General features: G+C 38.3%; 1 protein-coding gene across 1 annotated transcript in view; it reads right to left on the bottom strand.

The window, feature by feature from the left end:
• The window catches only part of LOC6594072, a 106,241-nt gene extending 85,775 nt beyond the window's left edge, over window positions 1-20,466 (bottom strand). Inside the window, exon 1 of the mRNA XM_002019696.2 lies at window positions 20,312-20,466. The gene's annotated coding sequence lies outside the window, so the exon portion shown is untranslated. The remainder of the gene's footprint in view (window positions 1-20,311) is intronic.
• Window positions 20,467-20,993: the final 527 nt, after the last annotated feature.

Genomic DNA, 20,993 nt, shown 5'->3' with positions numbered 1-20,993 from the left:
AGATGACAGATTTAGACGCCTGATATGTTTGAGAGCCTGCGTTCGGTGTAAAGTGCCTGCCCGCCCGCCCGCCTGCCCCTCTGCCACCCCCTTCAACCAATTTTCTCATGCGCTTTGATGCCACAGCCCGCACATCCTTTCAACCTTTCTGCAAGCCTTTTTCACTCATTCATGAACTGCTTAGAGGAACTCAAAGTGAAAAAGGTAGGATTGGGGGTAGGGTTTGGGGCTCCATTCACACACACACACACACATTAATCAAATGTGAAATTAGCCACAGAGTGTGATGCCTGCCACGAAATTGATGCAAATTAACAGCCTTGCCACGACATGCCGTGTCCGTCATTCGATATGAGCGAATCAATCAAAATCCATTGCTAAATTATGCCCAAAATTGAATTATCGATTCGAAATCGAATCCGAATCGGAAACCAAAGCAAACAAATAAATTCTGCAACTTTACTGAAGGTTTTTACGGCGTACAGTGGCACGGCGTGGGGGAGGGGAAGGTGGTAAACGGTACAGGGAAGCAAGTGTTTTGGTAAATTGTGTAAGCTTTTTGCCATTTAAATATTTATATGTACACTGGGAGAAAGAATATACAAAAAAAAGCAATGGCGAAAAATGTTAACAGAAAAGCCGAAACCTTGTAGATGAATTTTTTTCCTGGGATTTTGTACACGAAAACATAGATTTTATTCATGATTTTTAAAGTATTTATAAATTATTTATAAATAATTTTTAAATTCTTTTAAAAATATTTGTAGATTGTTTTTAAGTTATTCATTATTTTTCTTCATTTTTTATTGAAATTAATCTTTTAAGATTTTAATTTATTTATTACTTTTTTATATTTAAATATACATATGTATGTATATATTTCAATAATATTTAATACCGCCTTGTGTTTTGAAACAAACTCGAAAATTTCAAAAACTAGAGCGACTTCTTGCTAAAAAAAATACAGTTGCTTTTGATCATTTTTATTATTTTTTATTTTATTGTTATTTATTATTATTTTATTATATATTTTTGTTATATATTTTTTTTATTATAATAATAACTGTTTTTATTTTGTATCATTTTGTTTTGTTTTTTTTTTTGTAATATTTATTTTTCTACATTTTTTTGTTTTTATTTTTTTTCTGAAAAGACCTAAGACTTTTTTCCATGGATTATGTTCAAAAAATTCATAAATTGGTAAAATCTTGAAAGATTTCCTACACAGATCCAAAGGTGAATCTTTGAGGCATAAAAACCGCTAAATTTCCCTCAAACACCTAAATTTTGACATCGTTTTTTCGCTCAGTGTGTGGGAGTATTTGTATATCCGTGGCTATCAAATTACCAAACGTGTCACATAAAACACAAAGCACCTGTCACACAAGCACAAACACAAACAAGAAGAGAGCGCCAGTGCGAAAGAGAAGGAAGTATAATAAGTGAAAGGGAGAGTGAGAGTGAGAGAGGGACAGAGTAACAGCGACAGAGACACGTGTATCGCTTACCGTTTCGCTTATGTAAGGCCACGAAACGCATTAAAGGCTACAAATCGTTTTAAGCTCTCTCCCTCTCGCTCTCCCGCTCGCTCTTCACATATGCAAACACACACTCACACACACACAGCTGTACCGCCCCCTCGTTTTTGTCCTCTCTACTCAACCATTGATTACACTCACTTATTCATGATTTTCTTTCTTATTTCTGCGGCATTTTCATTTTTATATCCTCTCCGAGGGGCACGAGGCAATATAATGCGGTAGCATCTCCAAGAAATACTTGTACTTTCTGCTTCTTCTTCTTTTTTCACGACAGAGTCCGCAACGTTCGATGGGAATTAAGCTAACTGTTCAATCAGCCTTCAAGTGGATGCGTTGTGGAAATTCGAAGAAATTTTTTTGGGTTATGTGTGGCCATAAGCAGGGATTTGACTCAATAAAATAAGTATATAAATAACTTTCCCTGAATCAATCGATCTTTGAGCGTCAAAGCTCGTGCACAATTCTCTAAAATGTGTAACAGAAAAGGGCTTCAACGACCAATCCTTGGCAAGTCCATAAAGAAAACACCCATAAATTATATCATTCGTTAAGCGACTAGTTTTCATAGAAATATACACAAAAACACAGGCTATTCCTCTGCTAAACATCATATTTAATGGAGCGACTGAGCAGCGACTACAAATACAAACAAATATCACACTGCGCTGCCTTGCAAGACCATGCATGTCCATCGCTCCGAAAGCCGAAGAGGCGAAGCTTTCGGGTGATCTGTCGGCAGGTAAAGACATTTTATGCAGGCAGAAATGAAAAGCAAAAACAACAACGCAGCTCGCTGGCTCTCTTTCTCTCTAGCAGCGATGCTCATGGCTCAGTCGCAGTTCTGCTTCAGAGGGGAGAATGGAGGAAAGAAAAAATGCAGACTGCGCTGCCGCAGTGATCCAGAGAACCGAAGAGTACCGAGTGCCAGGGCTAGGGTACATTCGGCTGTGTTTTGGTGAAGGGCAACCATTGCGGGCATCGAATTTTGTACACATAAATGTTCTAATTATATTTACAAGTATATTCCACCTATCCACCAATATCACTCACTATATTAGATACCTCCTTCCTCTTCCTGCTGTTAGATTTCTAAAATTCAAATATTTTGTTCAGCTCCCAAATATTGTACTTAATCTAGTTTCATTTCTAATTTATGTTCTAGTATATTTTTGCTAATTTTTTGCAGCTCTTCCATCGCTCTCTCTGCCTGTCTCTCATATTTTCCCTGGCAGATTTATGGTGTTTTTTTTTTGGTTCGGTTTGGGGTTTTAAATCATTTCTGAAATGGCATTTCATTAGAAAACCACTTTCGGTTTGATGTTAGTTTTCCCCATGTGTGGGTGTACACGTATTCCTCAAAATGAAATCGAAATCTGAATGCAGGAGATTTATTTTGTATGAATAAATGATGATGAATGTTTTGCGGATGCAGGATGCAGTTCAAACGTTTTGTTTTGTTTTTGTTGTAGAGAAACCTTGAACTGCAAATCTTGGCCCAATATACAACAATAAATATAGCCCTTTCAATGGTTAAGTGAAGCACTTTATAATCCGTTTTTGCATACATAAAAATACGGCTCTGTCTAGTATTTTTGGTGATGGAAGGGGAGACGGCAGCATTATTTTCTTTTGCTCATCTTCTTTTAAATATTATGCAAAGCACTTAAATGAATACAAAACACACACACACACACACAAAAGTGCTCTTAGCCTTTGCCTCGGGCTCTCCTTTCTCTCCCTCCCTCCCTCTCTCTCTCTCTCGCTGGCTCCATGTTTTCTAGTTTTCTGGCCATAAAATGCTCTGGCAGCGCGAAACAAATTGCATTAAGGTTCTGAACCCTTGCACCTGTGCATGTATTCCCCCCCACTCGCCCCTCCGCCTCTCCAAAGGTACGAGTAAATATGATAAATCACCCATTGCTCTGGTGCCTGCCTGCCTGCCTGCGTCCTCCTGTCCATGACAAATGACGCGACAGCTCCATGGAGAGAAGAAAGAGGGGAGCAGGAGGAAGAGCCACATGGAGAGGAGGAGAGGGAGGAGCAGGCGGTGCAGTGTAGCAGCTCCATAGAGAGAGAAGAGGGGAAGAAATACCTCCCCCCCACCCTTTACCCAGGGGCTAGCGTAAAAGATGTTTCAAGGAAAATGCTATACAATAATCGATGCGATTTGATGAATGCCAACTGCTGCTGCTGCTCCTGTGGCACATCTATGCAGATGTGTGGCACATACAAAATATATTATGTATAGAGATGTGTAACTGTCGCACACACACACACACACACACATAAATATTCATTTTTATGGCCCAAGGAGACAAGGACAAATTCCGACGTAGCTCGGAGCCGGAAAACGGAAAACGGAAGCTCGGAAGTGGTTAAAGTAAGCACAAATCATAAACGAAAATCACGTAATGCCAGAAGGCAGTTTCCTCTGTTATTCCACCGAATTGAACTTTTGTGCCTCAAGTGGCACAAGGCGTGAGTGGCGCCTCACGCCACTCGCGTTGTCAGGTGTTGCTGCAATGATTTTCAATTTTACGCATGAAAGTCATGCGCTAATTTTCCTCCACCGGGGTTTTTTCTTTCGGTGTTTCTTTTTTCTGTCTATTCATTGTCATTTGCCACACTTCGTGGGCTCCTGCTTGTTGTTGCCTCAATTGACATTAATGACTTGAACAAATTGGTCTAATTGAGACAGAAGACGGCCACCGGAGAAGTGGGTAAAAAGGTAAAGCCTGGGTCATAGGTAAATTTTTTAATTAGAACCAAATGCCGCCAGGGATTTACATTGATTCCAAAAGGAGTGTCTTTCTGTCTCTGTCTCTTTGGGATACTGTCACTGATCCTGTTACCCAGTCACGTTTTGCTTTACTTTTGGCCAGTGGCATAGAACATGTCACCGCATAAGCAAGCGTGGCACTCATCCACCGAACTTGACCTTTGACTCTTTTGCCTTTGACACACACGAAAAATTCGCTTACATAAAAGTTTTCGCAGCATATCAGAGGGGATAATACACACTCACACACACACTCACTATTTCTTATCCCTCAACCCAACACATCGTTGCAAATCCTTTGAGTGTGTGTCCGTGCACTTGGAGAAATTTACATATTCAATAAAATGGTGGCACAAATTATGCTACACTTTTCACCCCAAGGAAAATCTTTCGACCTAAATTAAGTATAAATTGGAGACATAAAAAGCACTTGAAAAAGTTTTAGGAGACTGGAAATTTATAGTAATTTATAGTTATAAATAATTAAGAATACTAAGGAATGCAAAAACCAATTTTTTTAAGTACAAAAAATAAAAATAAATATTACTAGAAGAAATTAAAAATACACAAAAATACTTCAAAAATATTTTAGTATTCAATAAACTTTATTCTAGTATTTTATATATCAAAATATTAGAAATAACTGAAAATACAAGAAAACAAAATGCCAGAAAATACTAAAGAACCTATGATTAAATACAAAAAAATATTAGAAAATGCAATTACAAAAACCTTGAGTAAATTCCATAAAACGCTTGAAAATAGAGCGAAAAATTTTAGAAAGTATTAAAAAAAACACCCTTTAAATTGTATTTTTATTTTTTTTTTGATTTTGCAAATATTTTCCTTTTGATTCCCATCGATTACCTTTGTTTTTGGCTGAGTGTAGGAACTACGGATCTCAGGAAAAATGCGTTGAGAATATAAAAGTCACGTAACTGGCTGTCGTTTCCGTTAGTGCCGCACACGCGCTGCCATCTCCCACACACACACACACACACTCGAGCATGCACACACACATCTACCACTACTACTACGGCCACTACATCATTACCCAGAAAGAGAGAGAAAAAAAAACTAAGTCTCCGGCATTAGCATTAGCATTTGTTTGTATTCCCCGTTGCTTTGATTACGCTTCGATTTTCGGTGGTATTTCGAAAATCTAGGTAAAAAAAAAAACAAAAACTTTATCCAAAGTTTTTTTCCCCCAAACTTTTGGTTTAGTTTTTTTTTCCGGCCCTTGTACTCCTTTTTTTCTGTGTGAGTGTTTATGCGTGTGTGTGTGTGTGTGAGTGAGTGTTTATGCGTGTGCGTGTGTTTGAGTGGGTATTAGTGTAGCCCAAAATGACTTTATTTATGTGTATTATGGAAATATGAAGTGAAAGCCAAACGGAAAATTTATATGGCCCTCTGACAGGCCAATCGGAATCGGAATCGGAATTAGAGCTTAACCGAAAGCGAAAGGGTTTTGGGGGGGTAGAAATATTTCATGTACAAGAGATGTGTATGCGGAATTTGGGGGGGCCAAATCTATCCGCATGGAAATTAAGGAATTTCTGTGGGAATTAAGGGCAAAATTCTATGGAAAATCTATAGAAAACAAGGGCTTTTAAATCAATTTAATTTCTACAAAAATAAAATAAAATCAGAAACACAATTTGTGGCAATTTTAATAAAAAAAATTCTCATAAATGGATAATAGTTTTAATTGTTATTTATTAATCACTTTTAATGAAATTCTACTCATAAATATGTCAGACTTTTATTTGTTATTTATGCATTATTTATTGAATTAAATATTGATTAAGTAGGAAAGTTTTAGGAGCGAATTTGAATATAAAGCTTCGTATTTTCTTACACAAAAAGTCTTAAAACTCATAGATAGATTAACAAAATAATATATCTAAAAACCTAGGGCCCAAGTAGAGATCATATGATATTGAATTTAATTATATTTAAAATCCTAAGCGTCACGATTTCTTTCAAATTTAAACAGTCAAATGTCAAAACAAAAAAAAACACATTCAGCAGGCGGTTTTTCTTAGCTTTCTCCCTGGCTTTCTCCTGCTCTCTTTTTGGCAACAGTCAACTTCAACTTCATTTTTATGGCACATACAAAAAAATAACACAGACATTTCTTTGTATAAAATATCTTAAAAAGATGAGCAAAAAAATAAAACGAATATCAAAAGACACCAAAGGCAGAGGCAGAGTCAGAGTCAGAGAAAATGATGTCCTTACACTCGCGCGCGTGTGTGTGTGTGTGCGTGTGTGTGTGCGTGTGCTGGCATCATTTTCATATGCGTTGGAGGGGGGGAAAAGTTTTTGCAAGCCTAAGCAGACGGAAAGGATGCGGGCGTGGCCCCCAGAGAAGAGGGGAGCGGAGCAAGCGGGGCGGAAGAGAGGGTCGCTGACATGCAACGCGCTTTCAATTTCAGGGCTTCAGGCGGGGCCTCTGTATCTGTATCTCCCTGTGTGTGTGTGTGCGTCTAGGAAATCTTTAAGCGCAGACAGGAAATACATATTTTGCTGCCTGCCTTTGAGCGAAGGCTTCTTTTTTTTGGATACCCTTGTTTTTTGCTGGGAGTTGGAGAGGGGGGTATTTTGTGACTGGGAAAGGCAGGAAATTATATATACTTTATTCGCTGTTCCTGTCTTTAGCAGAAAGTCTGTCTTTATCCAACCAGAAAGGTTTTTTTTTATAATTATATAAATTCAAATGTAATAAAAAATATTATAAAAAAATTATTAAAAAATAATAATATTTTCTAATATATTTATTACTAATATTAATGTTAAAAAATATGAATTTAGAAAATTTTAAATTAAAAAAAAAAAAATAATTTTAAATAATAATAATAATTAAAATAAAACAATTTATTAGTAATAATTACTAATATTATATATATTTTTTTAGTAATTTATAAGTTTAAAAAATGAAAAATGCTGTACAATAATAAATTTGTGAAACGTATGTACAGCTGCGCCGAAAAAAATAGCACCAGTGGACTAATGTGTCTATATTGACGGATTTTGCTTAAGCAATGGTTCTAATGAACGTTGTTAAGACTAATATGTAAACTTTAAGGTATAATTTATCGTATCCCAGAGCACTGGCATAATTCGCAAACTCCAAATGAAAATATTTGAAAAGAAGAGGATTTTATCAGAAATTTGGGCACCAACAAAAATAGCACCAATTTACAAAGAAATCAAAAAACTATAAAATACAAGGAAACTTTCCACATTTTTTAGTAAAATATGTTAGTTTAGTTGTATTTAAAGGTTGGCATTTTGTTGCAAAGCCTTGGTCAGCAACAACAACAGCTCAACATATTGGCATTAAAGCTCACCTAATTTTCGCATCTTTCCCTTGGGATATTGATCCACGAACCATGCAGGATACCCCAAATATATTTATTGTTCTTTGATTCCGCATTAGAAACATATTTTTTAACTTGACCCAAAATATTAGCAACGGGGTTCAAGTCTGGAGACTGAACAGGCCAATCTATTGCACTAAGTGAATTGTGCTCGAACCACTTTCGAGCTCTCTTTCTAGATGGTTTTGGGTCATTTTCCTGCTGGAAGTTACAAAACAACTCTATTTCGTATTCTGCATAAAGCAGAATCACTGTTTCTTTGATATTGACATAGACATGTTGATCCATAATGGGGTTGTGCCATGTATTGGATTACCTACTTAGTACGAAAATCATGCCCATACGATCTTGCTTGCTTTTCTATGTCTAATGAATTTACATGTGAGTCAGGGTGTTGTATTCTGCATTCGGTAGTCGTTTCACACAAGAACAAGACCCTTTTATACCAAAAAATAAATTTTGGCTTTAGTCGGACAACAGGATGTTTCTCCATTTTCGTTGGCCCAACTTTAGTGCTATTTTGCATACCAAACTTTTTTTGCCCCATGCCTTTCCGTGAAAAGTGAAATTTTCCTCGTACTACGAGTACCCATTTTACGTTTTTGTAAACAAGATCTAACTTTCCTGGTACTTGACGATTTTTTAAGATCCTTGCTTTAGCTCTGTGGCCGACTTAAATGGGTCCTCCTTGCTCTCACGAACCAGTAGTTTTACCAGAATTGGGAATATCGCGGCCTTTCTTCCACGTGTTTCTTGTTAGAAACATATTGAAAAGCATTGCTAATCATTTCTTTTGAACAACAGACAATTTGCCACACCTTAGCATAGGTCCTGCCTTCTGAAATGAAAGTTTTGATCCTTTGGCTTTTTTCTTCACTTTAGAGCTTTCCAAGACCCATAACTACTTAAATTTTGTAACTTTCTTGTCACAATCACCTAAAGCCACCGATTTTTAATTCAGTCAAGAAGTTAAAATATCAAGAAGCTCCGAAAAGTAGAAGCTTTTACATAAAACAGTTACTGGTGCTATTTTTGTTGGTGCTCCATTTCGCTCCTCTTTCGCAAAATTGCCTAATGTTATAAGAACCGTTAGAATTGAGAGAGTAAGCACACTTCTCTCAGAGAGGAGACATATAAAGCTACATTATATTGCAGTAAAGTCCAGCAAATGTTGGACAGTGGTCTTGTTTTGAAGGAGTAAAGACGGTCGTCCCTACTGGTGCTATTTTTTTCGGCGCCACTGTACATATTTAAAGCTGATAATAATATATTTGTGAAGAATTATTTTTAATTAATAAATTCGATAATATTACTCATGTAATTAAAAATTAGTTATATATATATTATATACAAACATACATACAAATTATATGCTGATATTAATATATTTTTAAATAATTATTTTTAATTAATAAATTTTAAAATATTTCTCATGTACATAAAAATTAATTAAAATTTAATATATATTATATATAGCTATTTAAATACATACAAATTATATGCACCTAATTTATGTAAAGTAAAATATTATCTTTTATTTCTATTAATTTAAAAACAATTAATATAATGCTAAACACAATTAAAATTAAATAAAAAATTATTTAAAAGCAAGCTTAATCAAAATTTTCCCCATTTACTATTCCAATTTGATCTTGAAATTATACAAAAAAAAACAGCAAACCATAGAAATCGTGGCCCCCCAAGAGGGTACTGCCATCTTCGAGCCCTTGAATACGCTTCCTGGCCTGCGTTTTAATGCCACGAGAATATCTATCCTCATCATCATTCCAGAGCCACATCCAACATTTGTGGCTTTTTGCTTCGTTCTTTTTTCGTTTGTTTGTTTCCCCAAGAATCCTTTTGCTTTTGCCACACACACACACACACACACAGGCAGACTTGTGTGTCCTTGCATACATTTTTTAGGCTCGACTTTTAGTTTCTGGCTTTTAATAGTCTCCTCTGTCTCTCTCTCTCTCTCTAGCTCTCTTTGCTTCATGTTTGCTGCTGTTTTCTGTCTGTTTGCTTTGCTGTCAGCATTTGCTTCATGCGTGACAAACACACACACACACACAGGGACACACACAGGGGCACTCGAGACGAGACGCACAAGTTTGCGTGACTCTTCTTGCATGAGCAAAATTATGGCACAGAAAACAGCAAAAAAAAAAAAAAATCCCAAAAAAAGGGCACTAAAAAATGTTCACAATTTGCCTTGAAAATTAGCTAAGAAACAAAAAAAAAAAAGAGGGAGAGAGACCAAAAGGAATTCCCGATTAAAGAGTTGAGCGCGCCATCACGCCATTTCCTGCCTTCCTGCCACAGTTTTTGTTGCTGTTTTGATGCCCTTTTATCCTGGGGTTAATCAAATGTTTTTCCCTGTCCTGTCACTCCTTCAGTGCTTTAGATTTTCCACTGATTTTCCTGGGCTTTTCTACTGATTTTCCTGTGTGTCCTCCCACGCTTTTCCCCTTTCCCCTGCTCTTCCTGTGTGTCCTCCTCCCCCTTTCCCCTGCTTTTCCTCTGTGTGTGTGCGCTTTGCTTATGTTTGTCCAAAATGTCGGAACATGTCAAATTAATTTTCATATTTGTTTTGCTTTCTAGATAATTGAATGTCTCGCTCTGGCACCCTCTCTCTCCCCCCACCCCTTTACATTTGCTCATTTCATATGCCACAAAATTTTACTTCTCCATCTGCTGGTTTTTCTTCATTTTCCAAGGTTTCCTTCCTAGCATTTGTTTGCGGTTTTGCTGCTCGCTTGATTTTACTTCATTTTGAAATCCCCAAAGAAAGTAGGAGGAAAAGTACAGCTCCAGGGAAAAGGTAAAAAGGCTTGGTGTTTCCCTACATTTAATCCTCTAAAGAAATACACATTTGGACGAAGGAAAACCCAGCACAAATCCCATTTCAGGGCACAATTTCCTTTATTCAGGAATTCTTAAAAATTATTTATAATTTTATTATTATTACCCTTAAAAAATGGTATAAATTTTGTTTATACTTTTGTTAGAAAATTCCTAAAAATGAAAGAGAAATCCAGCAAAGTCCTGGCCCTCCTTCATTCGGTCAATCCCCATTCGAATGAATAATTTAGTTAAAATTATAATGAAATTTATGGGAAATCTATATGTGCCCCCCTGACATTAGGTGTCTGAGGGCTAATCAGGGGCATGTGCCACCTGCTACTGCCACCTCCTTGTGGCATAGATATATGTACATATAAACAATTACCGTAAGTGCCACAATTTGCCGCACAGAGAGAGAGAGAGAGAGGGACCGCCATAAATCAATAGAGAAAGCAGAGGGTTTCGTTTTATTAATTATTATTATTGAATGTAGATCAGAGACCCAGTGCCCTCCCAACCGCCCTCCCCAGAAAAAGGGGGCAGGGCTAATGCTCGGTTTAGGACACAAATTATAGAGGGCCAGGGTCTCTCCTCTTGTTTGTTCTTGGGGCAAGCTGCAGCTCAAAAATTAAGTAAAAGCTCACTTAAGCGCCCACTAAAATATGCAACAGAAATGTGGCAAGAAGTACGGATAGAGAGGGAGAGGTAGAGAGACCTCTAAATAATATGCCAGCAAAGGTGAAATGTTAATAAAAAATGCAGTCAGGCCAAGCGGAAACGGAAATACGTAAGCAACTCTGCCTCCTCCTCGCTCCCCCTCTCTTTCTCTCTCTCTCTCCTTTTTTGTGGTACATATTTTACTCAAAACATAAGCCCTGGAATGGCTATTATTTTAAGAGTTACCCAATGGATGCCACACCGCTTGCTGATTTAATTTCCACGGGCCCTGGCGCTGGCGCTGGTGCTATTATGCGCACACAGAACGCTGCCAGAGCCAGCGAAAGGTAAACGCGAGAACAGCAAACAGCAAAGAGAGGGAGAGTGAGAGAGAAGAAAGGCACAGAGACTAGACGATGCTTTTAATACACTTTGCATCACAAAAAACTAACAAAAAAAGAAAGGAGCAGCAGCTCTTGGAAGACCTCTTTTAAGTAGTGTTCTGTTGCCTCATTTTACGATATGATGGCATTACTTTTGATAGCAGAGGGAGAGAGAGAGAGAGAGAGAGCGAAGACAGCAAAAAAAGAAATACGTTCAAATATTTATGGCTTAAATACATATTAGACCTTAATAAAATGAGGGGAAAATATTTAACAACTAAGCGCAAAATATACGATCTATTTACCTACATAAATATACCAAATATTTGCGCCTTAAATTTAAAGGAAATAGTTTTGCCCAAGGCCTCCACCAATGGCAGAATAATAAATAAATAAACTGGAAATGGGGGTCTTTCTCAACTGTTTTCATGGACAAAAAAAGCAGTAAAATGTTTACATTTTATAGCCAAAATAAATGAAGTATAAATATATTTAAAAATTAATTACATTTAAAAAAAAAATGTTTAATATAAAAAAAAAGAAAACCCCTGAGGCTACCAAAAAATTACCACAAATACTTGAAAAATACCTAAAAATATTCCAGAAAAAATTAATTAAAAAACAAATTATTTGGGTTAAAAATACAACATTCCACGACTTTTCTTTGATCTTTAATTTATTTATGCTCACAAATATTAAATTTTTGATTGGCATATTCGCATAATTTTTTATTTAAACCACTTTATATATTTTATTTTTATTTTTTTTGATTTATTTTATAGCTTCCATTATTGTTTTTCCACAACTATTTCAAATGATTGTTTTCTTGAATGGATTTTCAGTGAATTTTTCAATAACTTAAGACCCTAAAATGTTGAATTTTTTGAGGGTGTATAAAACTTCCAAAAAATTAATTGAGTTTTAATGAATTCTCCTTAGAATTATGGATCCTTATGGATAATTATCCTTATGGATAATTGAAAAAAAGGCAGTGAAATATTTATGGTCTGTATTTCAAACCCTTCTGAGTGGTTCAGAAATAATTTTGGTATTTTAGTTTCTTTGAAATAGCCGCAGAAATTCGACAGAAATTATATTTAGAAGCATTTTTTCCCCTTTTTTCCTTTGTCAAATCTTTAGAATACTCCCCTGAACCCAGAGGCACCCCTAGAACCTTTTAAAGCCTCACTGGAATTCCCAGAAAACACTCGGTTTTCCATACGAAATCTCTGCGTGTTTTTTTTGTATAGAAAATGGGTATCCCATATAATATCCCATATCCCATATCAAATAATATCCTTAAAATCATTTAATTTAATTTCCCGAGAATCTCCAAGGATTTTGCACTTCTTTGGCGTTGGATTTTCCTTGAAATCCCCTCAAAACGCACCTTAACCAAGCCTCTTGATATATTTAAGATACCGTGTACTTTTGGTGCGCGAAAAGTAAATAATTTTCGAGGTTAAAAGCTGGCTTCGAGGTTTTGGGGTTTTCGCTCATTTGCTGTTGCATTTTACCTTCATTCTGCCCCATTCTGGGGCAGGTGCCGGCTGCAGGATTTGGGTCGAGAGTAACATGAATGAGTTCATATTTTTCCGCTACCGCTGCTCCCGCTCGTCCCGCTCGTCCCACTCCTGCGGTGGCTGCCTGCTCTCTTGGCTGCCCACTGTTTTCCCTCTGTTGGGTTCTGCCTTTTTTTCCACTGGGTTTTCATTATTTTTCAGCTGCTTTCAGCGGCGGCTCAACATTGAAAGTACATTAGCCTTTTCAGGCGAAAGTCGAGTTAATTTTCTAAAGCCGTTCCGTCCTGGACTCCAGGACTACGGGACTCTGTTGAGAGAGATACTATAGGGAATAACTGGTATCCGGGGATTAGCATTTGGCGCCGGACTTAACGCATGGCCTGGCATCTCGAAACAATTTGTGCTAATTTACAGGCCGGCAGCAGGCAGGACTTAATGCCTGGAAAATGTATAGGAAATCAAAGAAAAGCCAAGAGACAGAAAAACACAGAGCAGCAGAGAAGCAGAGAGAAAGAAAAGAGAGTAAAGGAAATGCTGCACTCGAATGTGAATGTGATTTAAGGTCCTCCTTTTTTTTTGCTTAAATCGGAAATCTCGGAAAATGCGGAAATGCTAAGCAAAAAGCTGAAAGCAAAGAAAAATCCTCCTACATTTCAAGGGTTTTCCGAGGCAAACACACAAGTGCTTGGGGGAAATGCAGCAAAATTTAAATGGAAGAATTTTCTTTAATAGAAATTTTCCAACAACTTTTTCTTCCGTTTTATATTTAAATATAAGAAAATTAAATGCAAGACAAGAGCTCAGGATTTTTCATTGATAAATCTGCCAGCCTTTGCTGACATTTTAGGCTATCAAGGATCATGTTTAAACACAGCTTCAAAGGCCTTTAAAAGGGATTAAAATTCATTTATTGATTCTCAAAATAATGGGAATTTCCAACTGTTTAGAGTATTTTTTTTGTAAACCATATTTCTAATAAATCTTTTGCTCAAAGAAAGACTGAAAAAAGTTTTGCTCAATCGAAGAAAGAGGCAAACAAACAAGTTTTCTTCATCGCAAGAAAAGTTTCTTTTCACCTGGAAATTCCAGTAAAATAAACTTCCTTATTTTCACATTTTCTTTTAAAATTTATTTCTCAAAACCCTTTTTAAAAATTTATATATTTTATCGCTGCTATTAGCTCAAAAAATTCAATAGAAATTCCATCACTATTCGGAGAGTTTTAATCATTTTTATCGGCCAAAATACAATGGAATTTCCTTGGTAATTCACAGCGCTTTAATCTTTTTCATCGATAAAAATCCAATGGAATTTCCATCATTATTTAGAGAGTTTTAATCATTTTTATCAATGAAAAGTGAATAGAATTTCTATAATTTTCCAGAGAGTTTTAATCATTTTTATTGACGCAAATCCAATCGAATTTCCATCATTATTCAGAGAGTTTTATTCATTTTCATTGACGCAAATCCAATGGAGTTTCCTGCGTCATTCACAGCGTTTTAATCGTTTTTTTATCCAACAAAGAACACTCTTAAAATATTTGTAATCAAGAAATCCCAATTCATAATTTTTGTATTCCTTAAATTGAGGTCCACTTTGGTCAAGGACAAGCTTCCGTAAATCACAAAAATAGCCACCAAAATCTTACCCAAAAATATGGAAAAAATTCTAAAAAGTCCTACACCTCCTCCACTTATTCGCTCCCCAAAAACTAACCTTTAAACGCAACCCAAAAATCAATCAAAAAATGTCAGAAAATATCTATAATATATAATATCTGCTAAAAGCCAGTTCATAGGTCACTTGCCTTCGGCTGCAAATTATAGACTCGAAATCCTTAATCGAACACTTAATCACATTCATCGTCAACCGTCTTTGGCATTTCTTTGGCCAACGCGAATCAATTATTTAGAGCCCTTTGCCGGACTCCCACAAACACACACAAAATAATTTCTAGTGTAGAATTTTATTGTACAACGAAATTCAATCTCTGCGCCCACCCACGACCGAAAGAGGGGCCACAAGGGCCAAAGGGGGAACAACATTAGCCAAATGTCTAGACGGTAAACAAAAAACAAAAGAAAAAACACACAAAAAATGAAAGAAAATGAATTGAAATTCCAGAGAACCTCAAACTTTTGACATTTTCACGGATTCCGGATGGTGATTTCATTCATGGATACCATTTCCATGGCCATGTCCTTCGTCGATTCCTGTTTCCCATTTTTCAATAAGGATTCACTTTATATGGTGGGGGATCCCACCTCAGTCGGATGAGTCTCCCTTCTTCGATGAGGATTTCGTGTCATCAATCCGATTCTTGAATCCGATGTTCCTATTCCCCTTTTCACTGAATATTCTTTTCATTCCGATTCCTTTCTTATACCGATTCCGATTCCGTTCTCATTCCGATTTCCCTCTCATTCCTATTATTTTCTCATTCCGATTGCCTTCTTATTCCGATTCCGATTCCCTTCTCAATTTGATTCCTTTCTTATACCGATTCCCTTCTCATTCCGATTCCGTTCTCATTCCGATTTCAATCTCATTCCTATTATTTTCTCATTCCGATTGCCTTCTTTTTCCGATTCCGATTCCCTTCTTATACCGATTCCCTTCTCATTCCGATTCCGATTCCCTTTTCATTTCGATTCCCTTCTCATTCAGATGCCGATATTCTTCTCATTCCGATTCCCTTCTCATTCCGATTCCCATCTCATTCCAATTCCCTATTCCGATTCCCTTCTCAATCCGATTTCCTTATTCTGCCTTTTCGCTGTTTATTCCTTCATTTTTCCGATGTATGGACTGGTACACTTTTCCCTACTAGTGTCCATTATTTTATTCAATGATGATTCCTATTTTTGAGAATATTTTTGAGTCGTTCCTCACGTTTCGAGGCCTCATTCTGACCTCCTCTTTTCCTGCTGACTTTTTCCGATGATTTTTCCATACAGATTCCTCCTTTTCGTGGCTAGTTATCATTCCGATTACCCTTTTTCCGATGTGAATTTCTTCATTTCGATTACGTTTCCTCAGGCCTGATGACGACTTCCCTATTCCGATTCCCACTCTTCGATTGGAACTACCTTTTGATTCCCTTCATCGATTTGCATTACGTTTTTCAATGAGGATCGCTACCTTTTCAATTTCCCAATCCCATGTTCCTATTTGCCACTCCCCTGTTCCGCTGATTCACATTCTCATTCCTCATGATTCCCATTCCTCTGTTCCTATGACTCCCATTCTTATACCCCTGTTCCGATGATTCAGATTCCCATTCCCTTCTTCGATTCATATTCCCCTTTTTACGATGCCGATACACCGATTCCTTTATTCCTTTTTCCGTAACAATCAAAGCGCAGGCAGGGGCATGCCTCTGTCTTTAAGCAGCTTTGATTACCAACACTTTCAAGTGGCGAGGGGGCTTTGCGGGTCCCACTTTGGTGCCCCCCTTTGATTGTTGCTACCTTTTTGCTGCAATCACAGCCGACTGCCTCGAGTGTCTGTGTGTGTGTGTGTGTTTTGTATCTGTGCGAGGCATTTGAAACCTGATTAGTTGTCAAGCACTTCAAGTGCTCTGGCTTTGGCTTTGGCTGTGGCTCTGGTGGCTCTGGCTCTGCTTTCTGCCTGCAAAATCTATGAAGGGGCTGTGTGTACGAATTTATTGTTTCAAGTTAATGCCACTTGATGGATTATTTAGCTTTATTTATCCACTAAACGCCTTTGCCTTTTGCCTTTGATTTCTGTTTGTTATTCGAGGATTGTTCCAAAGGCTTTAAAGCCTGTCTGTCTGTCTTGCCCTTTCGCTCGCTTATAAACTATTCAAATTAATTGTAAAACTTTCTTGGTCCCTCTCCCATAAATCTCTACCCTACACACATATCCCTTTGAGATCCTGTCAACAGGACAGCGCAGCGTTGCCAGTGAAAGTTTTTCGGTTGTGTCACGACAATATTTACACGCTGCATTAAACTTTCACTCCCAAAGAGAGAGAGCGAGAGAGAGCGCGGGAGAGAGTGTAAAAACTTTTACAGCTACTGCCGCCTAATTTTTATGATTTTCTTTCTCTTTTTTAAAGTTGCGCATACGCCAGGTTGTACGCCCCTGACCAGCTGCTTGATTTATGCGCCAGAATTTTAATAATTTAAGGCTATGGCACAAAAATCAGAGACGAGAGCTGGCTGGCCCACTGCCAGGCCACGTTTTGCGCTGACAGAGCCGAAAAATGCGAAAATTCTGCTCCTTCCTGGGTGCTGCTCCTTCTTACAGCTGCTCTGGCTGCTCTGGCTGCTCTGGCTGCTCCTTCTTGCTGCATGTTGACAATGGTGGCAACAAAGCGCATTTGGCAAGCGCCTGCAGCAATGCCAGCAAATACGCAGCGCTACGACGTGCTCAGCAAAAGTGAAATGGCAACAATACTCGTTGTCGTACAACTGAAGCGAGGACTCAGAGGCAGAGACACAGAGACACAGAGAGGAGCAGGAGGAGGAGGAGGAGGTAGACAGAGCCAGCAGGAGGGAGACACAGCAGGGAAACCAGAGGCAAAGGCAGAGACACAGAGAGGCGGCGACGGGAACCCAGAGGCAGAGTCAGAGACACAGAGCGGCACAGAGACAGAGACACAGATGCGGCGGCGGCACAAACTCACAGCGACTGAGGCAAACACATGAGAGGACTAGGTTGCAGGCACTACAAAAAAAAGAGTTTGTTTGCAACACACCAAAAATAAATATACAAAAAATACAACACAAAACTAGGTTATGCCACAGACAGAATTTTAATATGATTTCTCCCATGGGCCCTAACGCACTTCAACACCCCCTGCCCCCCGTCCCCCCCGAAACCGCCAATCCAACATCAACGACTAAATGAAACGACTCAGTTTTCAGTAAATTATCAAAAAAGGCTGACAAAATATCCCTAAAAGTGGGACAGCCGCCGACACACATTTTTTTGTTTGTGGTTTCAATTTTTATGATCCGATTTTCGGGGCTTACAATTTTTTACGTGTCTAGTGGCATGATATTTAGTTTGCAACAAATTGAGGGCAAGGGAGCGAAAGGGGATCAGCAGGGAAGGCAAAGCAAACAAATTTTAATCCAAATTTTTTTCGAAAATATAGCATACTTTTCTGCGTTTACGTTTGAAAAAATTTCACTTTGAGAACAGATGTTTTTTTTTGAAAGTTTTCATTAAGTGGAGTTTTAATAGATATTCTTTACAGAGGGGATTCAATATATGCCCAGATATATTCCTAAATAGCTTCCTTAATAGATTCCCAAATAGATTCTCAAAAAGATTTCTTTATGGATTCCTTAAAATATTCCTCAATAGATTCCCAAAAAGATTCCTTTATAGATTCCTCAATAGATTCCTAAATAGATTCCCAGATAGATTTCTTTATAGATTTTTGAATAAAATCGTAAATATATTTCTCAAAAAATTTCCGAATAAATTCCTAAATAGATTCCTTTACAGATTCCTCAATAAAATCATCAATAGATTCCCAAATAAATTCCTTTATAGATTCTTCAATAGATTCCTCAATAAATTCCTCCATATATTTCTCAATAGATTTCCTAATAGATTCACAAATAGATTTCTTAATACATTCCTTTCTATATAAAAATTCCTTATAGATCCTATCAAATTCCAGCCATGCTTTTTAGTAGAAAATTTAATTTCTTCACTTAATTTCTTTAAATCTTTCAATCAATCTTTCTTATCCATCTATCTCCTTTTTGTATGTATTATATCTTCTTTTTATATAAAAAGGTGTCTGAAAATCATTTAATTTATATCTGAAACACTTTTTACTCTCTCCTCCACAGCCTCTAAGTTTGGTTTTTGCCATCAATAAATTATTTCCTTACCATTTTCCTACCTAGAAGTTCTGCTCTTGTATTCATTCAAATGCTCAGGAAATAATCCCGTTTTATACGTATTGACACCACAATCAGTTTATAAACACTCGAAGCTAACATTTGGGGATTGAATAAAATTTAGAAATTTTTCCAGAGTTCCCAAAAATTTGTACAAAAAAAGCAGATTATCCCAAAAATTTCAAGGGACTTTTTCTGCATTCCAAAACCAACTTTTAGCCAACTTTCAGCCTCCCAAAGTCACCTGGAAAGTTGCTTAATATTTATCCTATTTATCCTATACCAAAATTTCCAGATCTCTCCCTTTTCTGGCTCTGAAAATTACCCGTTCCAATCTACCATTTTGAGATCTTTATGCCAGGGAATGCCCCGAAAATTCAGCCCTCGGGTAATGTCGTATGGATTGCTTTACCTTTTTTATGGGTAGGTAGTACTACGGTGCTTATGGCTTATGCGTTACACCTATGTGTATCCTGCAGGATGTCTGTGTCGTGTACATATATCCTGTGCTTGCACTTACCCTCAACAAAAGTTGCCTTATTGTATCCTTTTTTTGGCGTTTTTTTTACGGCTTTTGTAATAAAAGCAGCAGGCCCCAAAGGGGTTCCTATGGAGTGAGGAGGCTACTGGCTACAGGCTGCTGTTCTTGTCGTTGTTGTTGTTGTTCTTGTTGTTTCTCTTGAGGGCGTGTAAGGAATTGAGCAAGTTTTATGCAGCAAACGGCGATGGCAACGAGGCACACATCATATCTGGATGGAGTCTGGGCACGCAGCCTCCGCCTTCGCCTGATCTCAGGATCAATAGCGCTGCGAAAGCAATTGAGCAAAAAATATGGCCAGAGTGCGAGAAGGCATAAATTTTCGGGTGTATGTGTGTGTGTGAGTGTGTGTGGGGGGGTGGCGGGAAGGGGGGGATGGGGGAACAGCCTTGGGGTTTATTTAAAACAGCAGAATGGAGAACGGCGAAGGGAACGACGCTGCCTTTCGTCTCGTGGAACTTTATTTATGACTCAATAATGTGTATTTTTGATTTATGCATTGTGGGCGCGTACGCACACACACACACACACACACAGATACAGCACTCACACACCCACTCCACTCCACTTCTCTCTCGCTCTCGCTGTAGCCCAGTTATTGTTGCGACGGACGCGATTTGCATAACAACACACACACACACAGCACTCTCGATGGTGGAGCGGGAGAGTAGAGTCTCTGGTTCCACACGTGCAACACTTTTATTCTTTTTTTGGAGAGGTGGTGTAGGGGTAGGGGGCGCGTATCACTGGGTCAAAAACATTCAACAATTACCGGATTTGTTTTATATTCTTGAAGGGATATTCAACACTTGTTTTCCTCCTCTATATTTCTTTCTTTTTTTTCTTGTACGGCGGACGGCGGTCTTTGATGCTGCTGCTGCTGCGACGGCGGCTGCTGCTGCTGCTGCTGTCCACGACCCGCGACAACAACGACGACGGCGGCGACGACGACGACAGCGACGACAACAACGACGACTCGACGACGGCGACAGCGACGACGACGACGACGGACGGGCAAACACTCTGCGGAGGAGCACACGAGAACTACACAAATCCACGACCTTTTCAGTACTAAAGCGCCCAGTCATTCATTCGTGGCTTTGATTCGATTCTGGACTCCAGACACGACTCCACTGCCGAGGCTCCAGGCCAGGCTTCGGGTCCGCCGCTTACCCCCCGCCCCCCCACCATTCGGTTCGCGCATTATCGAAAATACGAGCGGAATCCACGAGCCACGAGAGCCCTGCGCTGCTGCTGCTGCCTTGTGCATGTCTGTGCGTGTCTTGTAAGTGGGCCAACGCGGCGCTTCGACAGTTTCGATATCGAAAAGCGAAGGCATGGCAGGCAGGGCCGAAAGAGCAAGCTAGCGGAGGCCCGACCGAAAGAGCGAAACAAAAAGAGCGTGAAGGCGTCTGTGGACTCCATTTGGATCGTGGAATGCAAGCTTCGACTTG

This window comes from Drosophila persimilis, unplaced genomic scaffold, assembly GCF_003286085.1.
Source record: "Drosophila persimilis strain 14011-0111.01,24,50 unplaced genomic scaffold, DperRS2 tig00003933-arrow-pilon, whole genome shotgun sequence".
Classification (NCBI taxonomy): domain Eukaryota; kingdom Metazoa; phylum Arthropoda; class Insecta; order Diptera; family Drosophilidae; genus Drosophila; species Drosophila persimilis.
Note: the sequence above shows the minus strand (reverse complement) of the source record. Positions and strands in the feature narration are given on the sequence as shown.